Raw genomic sequence first — 8,967 nt, 5'->3', positions numbered from 1 at the left:
ACATTTTTTTTCTTTCTTAATCACTCTTTTGGTGCATCGCCTAGAACCGCAGCGCCCAGATGCGCTTTGACGGAAACATGAGCGCAAGCTCATCTTTGCGGCCAGGAGCCATACAGCCCCTCAACTAACGTCGTTTACTATCTGCAATGCATGCGAGGGGAGAGGGTCTGCACACTGACACGAATGGCGCTACTTTAGTTTATTTTTCAGGGACTTTAATCACACTTTCCTATTCAAGCCACTGTAGCTGAGCAACGCCTCCTCTAGAAGATGCCTGCCGCATGAGAAGAAAAACGGCTGCCACACCCTTTCCTTCCTTTGTTTTAGAATGTTCTTGGTCGCTAGCGTCAACTGTGGCGGACGGTGCAACAACGCAACACTTTGCATAGCCTCCAAAACAGTAGTGCACAGTTGCAGGTCTCGAACAACTCTCGACTGACGCGCCTCTATGGGCCGCAGATGAAAAACGCTTAGCTGGTACCGCCCGTCACCGTGATAATAGTCTCGGTCGCGAGCGCCACGCGCGGCGCTTGCTCAAAACTGAAGGCAGGCCAACTCCGCTGGGAGCGCGAGCCATTCCCCAGGCATTGTTTAGAGAAGGCGTTGACCTGAGAGATCGCGATTTTGCGGCCGTCTGCACCCCCTAGCTGAGCTTGTTAAAAGCACAATAAACAAGAAAATCGAGCATATTCAGATAAAAATGCTTTAAAACAACTAAGTGTTTATAAAAAAGCAAATTCTAAACTGTTCAAATTGAAACAATATCTAATTTTTTGCTAATTTTAGGATTTGAATCGGCCGCATGTAGTTACGGTAGAAACAGACGACAAACACACGACCGTTGCCTTCAGCGCTTAGTTCAACTCTCGCTCCGTCGGAGGTGTTTGAGCACCTAGAAACAAACTGATTATGAGTGTCTCAAGCCTTTCGACTATACGTCGCAACGTACGCGCGCTTCGTGGTCGAATGAAGAGATATTTACAGTAATTGACCACTGGCAGATGCGAATGGAACAGACTTGAGGCGACAGAAGTGAAACACCGGCGCGTACAACGAGATTGAGGATTCGCTGCAACTTCACGGCTAGGAGCGGGGGCCACCAGAAAAAAAAAGAAAAAAAGCGAAGGTTAAGAATACAGGTAAGTGCTAGGAAAGTTTTATCGAGTGATGGATTTATGAAATGACTATCGCAGTGGCCTGCAAAGTTTCTGACGTTCGAGCGGCTCTTGCACGTATAACATTGCTGATAAAGGGCTCTATAGGCATACCGTACGTCGAGTTTTGTCAGTGGCATGTTTTACGGCACGCAAATGCCACCTGGGGCATTTCATTTGACCCAAGCTCGAACGGGATTAGCTTGGGCCGTGTAGCAGCGGTCATAAAGTGATCGCGATCAAGAAAACTCAACCGGATCGCCCTGATCGCGATTAAAAGTGCCAGTGTGACACCGGTATAAGAATAGAACTATTCATTTGCTAACTTTTGAGTTATAACAAGGTGATGTTTGTGCCTCGAACGAAGTTGTAAGCAGCGCGAATGAGGTATGGTATCGTTTCATGATGTTTAATGTGCAGAACGAGTCAATCTTTGCGAGATGCTGTAGTTCCGCAGGCTCCGTATAATTTTGACCGCTAGGCGTACTTTAAAGGAACTTGTTTTCTCAGGAATAGAGAAAACAAGTTCCCCAAAAAGACGGGTCAAATGAGCCGCCTCCTCATAAACAACCTCTCACAGATAACACCTAACTAGCCTCCAAACAGCTTTACCGACTCGCGCACTAGATGCACAGGAATCTGCAAGCAAGAATGTTAACCAGTGCGTGGCGAAGCGTAGGAACTCTTTTAAAGACCACTGATACCCTCCCAATTTAAATATAAAAGAAAGTTTTCCCGCGGTTCAAGACGTCAGTCCATATTTTAGAAAATGAAGCAGCCAAGGCCGTGCTTTACTCCCTGGATAATATTTATACCAGGCGTGAAACTATGTCATAAATGATCCCAGGCCAATGTTTCACATGAACTTCACTCCGTTCAGCTCAAGTTCATGGAGCATGAGGAAGCTTCAAGAAGTGGTCTCCTCCAAAGGCGTCACTCAGCTGACAAACTTGAAGAAGAATTTCAGTCAGTGTCAAGCCGTTTCGCCGAAGCTGAGGATATTGCCCCTTCTTGGTCCCTTTCAGTGTGTTAAGCGAGAACTTGAGTCGCAGAACCCACTTTAAGGGGCTGTCTTTCATAAACGACAGTAGATCTGGCGGGATCCATGTGAGCAGATCTTTCAACTCCATGTTTCTCAGAACCTGGCTCTCATCACTGGTGGCTGCAGCGTACAGGTAAAACAGACACGAAGCCAGTGTATTCAGTCCGGTCCCACTGAGTTCGAGGCCAAGCTCGGCATGCTCCAGAGAGGATATATTCAAAGTCGCTGAAAAAACTCCTAGGGTGCGATCGTTAGACACTCGCTGTAGGCCTAGTGGCAGGATGTCCTCTTGGCCTGTCATGACGAGAGGGAAGTTGTTGGCTTCGCGGCTTTACATGGATTGCAGCAGTCGGCGTAGGTTGCATGCTGTGAAGTCGGACAAGTTCATTTGGAAGCACTTGAGAAATGGGAGTAGTGCGTCGGTTATGCAGGTAATTTTCGCCATCTGCTTCCAAAGCTGCCTGCGAAGCGTGTTGAATACTGACCACTTTGTGATGCGCTGGTCAAAGAGCATCTCGCTTTCTAGCAACTGCTGCCGGGTCATCAGCTGGTATAGTGTGCCATCCACGGGTGGTGCAAAGGGCGGCATCGGTTTGCAGATCTCCGTAGAGTTCTCGGAGACTCGAATTTGAGCCTGCTGTCTGGCGTCGAGTGGACGTCGGGCGACCCAGCGTTGATGATCCTGGTGGCCGAGGACCTCAACCATTCTCCTGTGGTCCTCGTTCACGACTCCGACAAGCGTGAGCTCGACTAGCTTCCTCAAATAGTCTGGGGACTCGCGCACATGTTTGGGCAGCCTCGACAGGATGGCGGTCGGCAGGCGATACTCGATGTACCGAAGCTCTTCTGGACTCACGCGGTACTTAAGCAGGTGGTACAAGGGAGCAAAATATTGCTCTTTCCAAGATTCTCGCACCAAGTCCTTACATACGTTCAGCGGGAGGACGCTGCCGTATATGTCCTCGTGCGCCGAGCACAATTTGTCGATAGTTCTGGCGACATAGACAACGCAAAGGCGATATAGGGACACAGGCTTAGCGTCTTCCGCCATTGTCGTACTTTTTCTGCTCCGAAGCCTAATTCGCCTGGTGTGCGATCGATAGCGGCGCTGCGAACGGTGCTTGTATGACGTCACTGTGTGAATTCGCGTGGTTTAGTTTTGAGGCGAGGCCGTTGGCCTGGCGCAGTATAGAAACTACTGCGCGTTGTAAAGCTCGTTAAAGAAACTGTTCTGTAGGTTATCTGGTGTGTGGTGGCTACCGACGCTGTTCTCAAAGCGTGGGTGTCCGCTTTCAACTCATTTTGAAAGCGCAGCGCTTCGTTTCATACAGCTGCGTGCGGCAGCTTGTCTCCGCTGCGAGTTCTGCGCAATGGTGAGGTACTGCTCTGTACCTCAGTGCACTTTGTCCGCTAGTGAACATGGTGTTATCTTTTACAGCTATCCGAAGGACCCCAAGCTAAAGAAGAAGTGGATAGTAAAGCTCAGAATGAGAAAACACCCCAAGCCTTGATCGACCGTGTGCAGCAAGCACTTCGCTGTCAGTGACTTCTGCTACCCACCGTACGCTGCGCTCTTCGGTAAGCTTGTAACCGTGTTTTAACGTCTCACACAAGCCATATACTGCACGCAGGCTACAGGATTAGACGACTTACTCCGGATGCGGTGTCGTCACAAAACCTGCCGAGGCGGCCCCGAATCACCTCACAGGTAAGCGCGCCTCGTTAACGCAGCTGAGCGGCGTAGGATGTCTGAAACTATGGCTGTATTTGGATGGTGCACGTACTGTATATATGTGATTTAGGAAGACAAGCGTGTGCTTAGTTCACTGCTTATAAATTTATAAGCTAAACCGGCTGCCGCTGTTCAGTGCACATTCTCGAAAAGTTTTCACGTGAGTGCAATTTCAAAAAGTGGACCTTCTTAAGCGTTTCGTTATTCCGCACGCGTGAACCGAAACTAGCTTGCCTTTGCCACAGTGCAGCCCTGAGCGTGGTATAACAAATCAGCGATAACTATTTAATGTTATCTGATACACAACGACAGCTCTTTGCGGTATTATTTAATATGAACTTTTTGTGATATCGTTATCATTGAACCAAAATTACTAGTACAAACTGCAGAAACGCCTCCTAGAAAAACTAGGAGGCATTGACTGCAGTCATAATTTGCATCGGCCGCTAGGTGCAACAAGGCGGCTTTTGCCCCCTCCCCCAGCCACACCAGCGCCTGCCGCAAAACCACTCCCCAAATCCTAATGCGATACAACACGAGCTTGTGCCCTCAATATGAAACCCATGGCTGCAATGAACACAAATATTTCAAATTTAGTAATTTGATGCCACTTTGCATTGCTAGATGCCATTTATTAGCAATCAAAGCAGTAATGTAAACAGCTGACCTACGCTAACTACTCCATGCTTTATTTGCGAATGCCAGAGTGGCAGAATCAATCGGGGATTATTAAGCATTTCCTCATGTTCATTGTCACTAGCCATGCACTGCAGAAAAAGATATATTCAATTGTAGCACGCTGTGTTCTGAGAAACTGAATTATCATTATCGAATATGTCAAATCTTTTGCAGCCCTGTCGGCCAGTAACAGTGAAGCAATGTTTACGAAAATGCTAGAAGTGAACCATGCAGTAAGTATGCAGTAAAATTTTGTATCCCTGACATGGTGTTGCAACAAGCTGTAGCTGCTGAATGCATCAAGTGGAATGTTCACATTGCTGTTGCTATGACTTGCCAGAGAAGCATTACTCAGATGCATTCTGGAATGCCACATTAAATATAAAAGGATGCAGAGATAACCTTTTGCCCCATTTGCTTGTTTTGGAAACAACTTATTTCCCAAGCTCCAGCCGCTCTTTTTACGGCAGTGTAGCATTTAATTTTCAGGTTTTTCCTGATTTGGTTGCAAGTAGAAAGACATTCTTGGCATGTGCAGCCACGAAGTATGAAAACGGAGCTTGCTTGCATCTAAGTCTCGTATTATTTTCCTACTAGCCTCTACAAGTGAAGATGAAGCAAGCATTCCATTTGAAGTTCCTCACACAATGCACCATAATGATTCTGTTGAAGCGGGTAAGTTTCGTACTTTCAAATATGCTCTGTGCCTTCATATACCTTTATTGTAAGTGAAAGCACCGTGTCTACCTTATTGGTTTCTTCACAGGTGTTCTTACGGAGCTGCAGCACTTTAATGACGTAAGTCCAGGTAAACACACTGAATCTTTGTATATCTGGCAGGCAACAGCTAATCACGATTAGCAAAGTAGAAAATGAGAAGGCTCTTGCATTAATGAGTGGAATAGGTTGCTTTGAGCTATTCTACACCATCTGTGAAATTTTACTGAAGCCCGTCTCTCACGAAATGCTAGAAACTTCTGCATTTCTAATGAGGATGTTGTTCTCCTATGCTTCATGAAACTCTACAATGACACATCGTTCAGCTTGCTAGCTGTGCTTTTTGGAATTCACCGAACAACAGCGGCAAATATATTTAAGGAAGCTATTATGACATGGGCCGGTATTCTCAAACGTGCAATATTTCTGCCAAGCAAAGAAGCTGTCACAGCATGTATGACTGTGTATTTTAAAGAATACCACGACACACGGATTGTGCTTGATTGCACAGAGATACCATGTGAAAGGCCAAAGGATCTGAAGCCCAGAATTCTAACATACAGCCATTACAGGGGCACACAAATTGCTGGCAAGTGAGACCCCAGGTGGTTTTATCAGTTATGTCAGTGCAACATGGGTTCAGATTTATTTATAACCAGAGACACAGCACTACTTGAAACTTGCATTTCAGGTGTTGATGCAGTTATGGTGGATAAAGCACTCCTTATTCAAGAACTCTGCAAAAAGAAAAACATCAAACTTATCAGGCCACCATTTCTGAAAAATCCTCAGCTGACTACAGAAGAAGATGTCACGAACCAGGCAGTTGCGAGGGCTAGGGTCCATGTAGAGCCGGCAATACAGCGCATGAAGCTCTTCAAAATTCTCCAAAGCCACCTAGATCAGGACTTGTTGCCATATATTGATGCCATCGTCACAGTTATTGTGGGCACAGCTAATCTGTGAAAACCTATATTCAGTGATAAACGATTCCATCAAAATGACAGGAATGCTCTGCAGTAACACCCAGTGGCAGTTGCTCAACTCCTCCCTCCTGTTGTTTCATTGCCGAGGTCAGCTGTTTACTAGGCAATTCACGGGACCAGCAAACACATATGATTTCAGAGCGACTAGTGCCTTAGGTTCATTGCACAAACATCCCAACATATGTGACTGCACCTAGTTATATGCCATATGTGGCAGTAGTGAAGTTACAGTAATAGGATGATTTTTGTTGTTGTAATACAATGATAAAGAACATTTCTGGGCTGGCAATACTGTAATGTAATGAATTACTTCAACCAAGTAATGTCAAGAAAGCAATACATAACTTCCCAGATTACTTTTGAATAACATATATCAAGTCTGTTCCTCTCAAGACGTAAAAAATTTACCAGTAAAGGGAAGGAAAACAACAAAGACAAGTTCATCTGAGTGCCAACCGTGAGGATAGGGCAGACTAGCCACATAGCTCCTTGATAATAATAAATGTTTGGGCTTTTTGTCACAAAATTAGGATTTAATTATGAAGGACACCACAGTAAAAAGCTCTGGAAATTTTGACTACGATTTTTTTCCAACATACTCCTGAATCTAATCACTTTTGCCTCCATTGAAAATTAGGCTGCCGCAGTCAGATTTGGGTATCGCTTTCATTGAGATGCGGCCGCTGTGGTAGGGATTTCATTGCATGATCTATAGGCAAGCACCATAACCACTACACATCACCATGGTGGGTGAAAAATGCCACTTTATTGGTTCTGAACCATGTGTCATGGTAGAGTGCAAATAGTATTGTGATGTCATTAGTGTCAGGCAACTGTAAGTTACCTTGTAACTCATTTACTTTTCAAAAATAATTTTCCATCTTTCTTAATGGTTTGTAGTAGCAAGCCATCAGTTGTGGTATCACCCTGAGCTAGAATTCACTGTTATTAGCAGCTGAGATTGAATTAACAGGCAAGCAGAAGAACAGCAAACCCAAGTCACTACACATACGCATATATGGCAACCAAAATTAAATTTCGGGCTTTTAACATGGAAGCATTAAGGCGCTCATTTTGTTTGATAAAATCATAATCAGCATGGCAGGCACACTGTAGTGGGAGACTGTGAAGTAGTTCGATCATTTGAATTTTTTTTACCATGCTTCCAAACAATGAAACACAAGTGCTTGTACATTCACTGCCACTATTTGTAGATGCCTGCCACAGCTAAGATGATCGCATTAGCGAAGCAGCAACATAAAAACACTAAGCACTGGCAAGTCAATGATGAATAACAAGGCAAAATCTGTGTGAAAGTAGAAGCAAAGTCTGCATGTATATAGACAACGACGCATTCTGATGCTAAGGGTTATGGGAAAACAGTATTTGAAAAAAGTGCATAAAAGATACATTTCATGTAGAGTGATAGTTTGTAAAGAACCACATGTAAGCTGTTTGATGTTGTGATACTAATTTGTGTAAAAGTGCTTAGAAAGTCGCTGAAATGTTCCCTGGACAAGGCAACAGACCCTCACTATATCTGTGTTGGTGAAGCGAGAAATGAATAAATTGCTGTTGTACAAACTAATGAGCACACAAGTTACCTTTATTGCAATGACCTCTCAGGCAACTTATAAAGATGGTACACTACATTTCTCAATGCCTGAAAGTTTCCGGCTCAGGAATCGAAGCCAGAAGCAGTTGGCTGTGCATTACAATTGGTGTCAAGCACTCACGTCTGATCATATTGAACAAGGGGATAAACATAAACAGGCTTCTTGACTAGTTTGCATGATCATCTGCAAGAACTTTCTTCAACATAATACTAACAGAGCAGAACATGTTTATTGCTGCAATGCCCGCATCAAACATGGTTGCAGGCATTTACTTGATACCCTTTGATTGAAATTTTTTGCAGATTACACCACATATCTTAACATAAGAAGTATTGAAGTTTGGAACACATAACACGGACAATAAACATATCGTGATATGCTAAAAATAATGTGTTGCTTTGTACTCGAATAACAGGTGTCTGCAAACATGGATTGCACTATCTAGAGCGTTCATGGTACTAGATGCAAATTGCAGTGCCAGCATGAATTCCTGCAATCAGAGTTCGGCAAAAAAAGTAGCGCTCTCTCAGACTCGCTCATAAACTATATTTTTAGCATTGGACTCGCTCAGACATACCAAAGTTTTCGTGAGCTGAACGCACTTGAACTCACATACACGAAAATTTTCTTCTACCAGACTCACTTGGACTCAAACTCACCGAAACATTACTCAACCAGACTCGCTCAAACTTGGACTCGCGGCTCGGTCAGAGTCTGAGCGAGTCCGAGTGAGTTGACTTGCGAATTCACTGACTTATGCCTGCAATGGAGGATGTTCCTTGCAACATTATTAGAAGACACTGCCTATTAACTTTCCCTTAGCCTTAATATATCACAGATAAATATCACAGGCTACGATCATTATGTTCCTGATTTTACCTTTAATGAATTGTGCTCTGGCAACCATTCTGCTGAACACAGAAAAGCACAAGGTGTAGCTAAGCCAAGTAATGGTAGCAACACAACAAGAGGATTACTAATGGCAAACAGTTGCCTGCTATTCAGTAAGTACATCTCTAGGGGCAGTGCCAGCAGTGGGGGG

The 8,967-nt window shown here is 44.5% G+C and overlaps 1 long non-coding RNA gene and 1 pseudogene across 1 annotated transcript; both read left to right on the top strand.

Moving 5' to 3' along the window:
- The first annotated feature begins 4,777 nt into the window (after positions 1–4,777).
- Positions 4,778–5,424, top strand: LOC142776958 (uncharacterized). The gene is made up of 3 exons (XR_012887884.1): positions 4,778–4,839; positions 5,204–5,281; positions 5,373–5,424. It is a non-coding gene; the product is annotated as an uncharacterized LOC142776958 (long non-coding RNA).
- Positions 5,425–5,620: 196 nt separating this feature from the next.
- Positions 5,621–6,289, top strand: LOC142775090 (uncharacterized; annotated as a pseudogene).
- The last annotated feature ends 2,678 nt before the right edge of the window (positions 6,290–8,967 follow it).

The sequence above is a fragment of the Rhipicephalus microplus genome, chromosome X, assembly GCF_043290135.1.
Source record: "Rhipicephalus microplus isolate Deutch F79 chromosome X, USDA_Rmic, whole genome shotgun sequence".
Lineage (NCBI taxonomy): Eukaryota > Metazoa > Arthropoda > Arachnida > Ixodida > Ixodidae > Rhipicephalus > Rhipicephalus microplus.
Note: the sequence above shows the minus strand (reverse complement) of the source record. Positions and strands in the feature narration are given on the sequence as shown.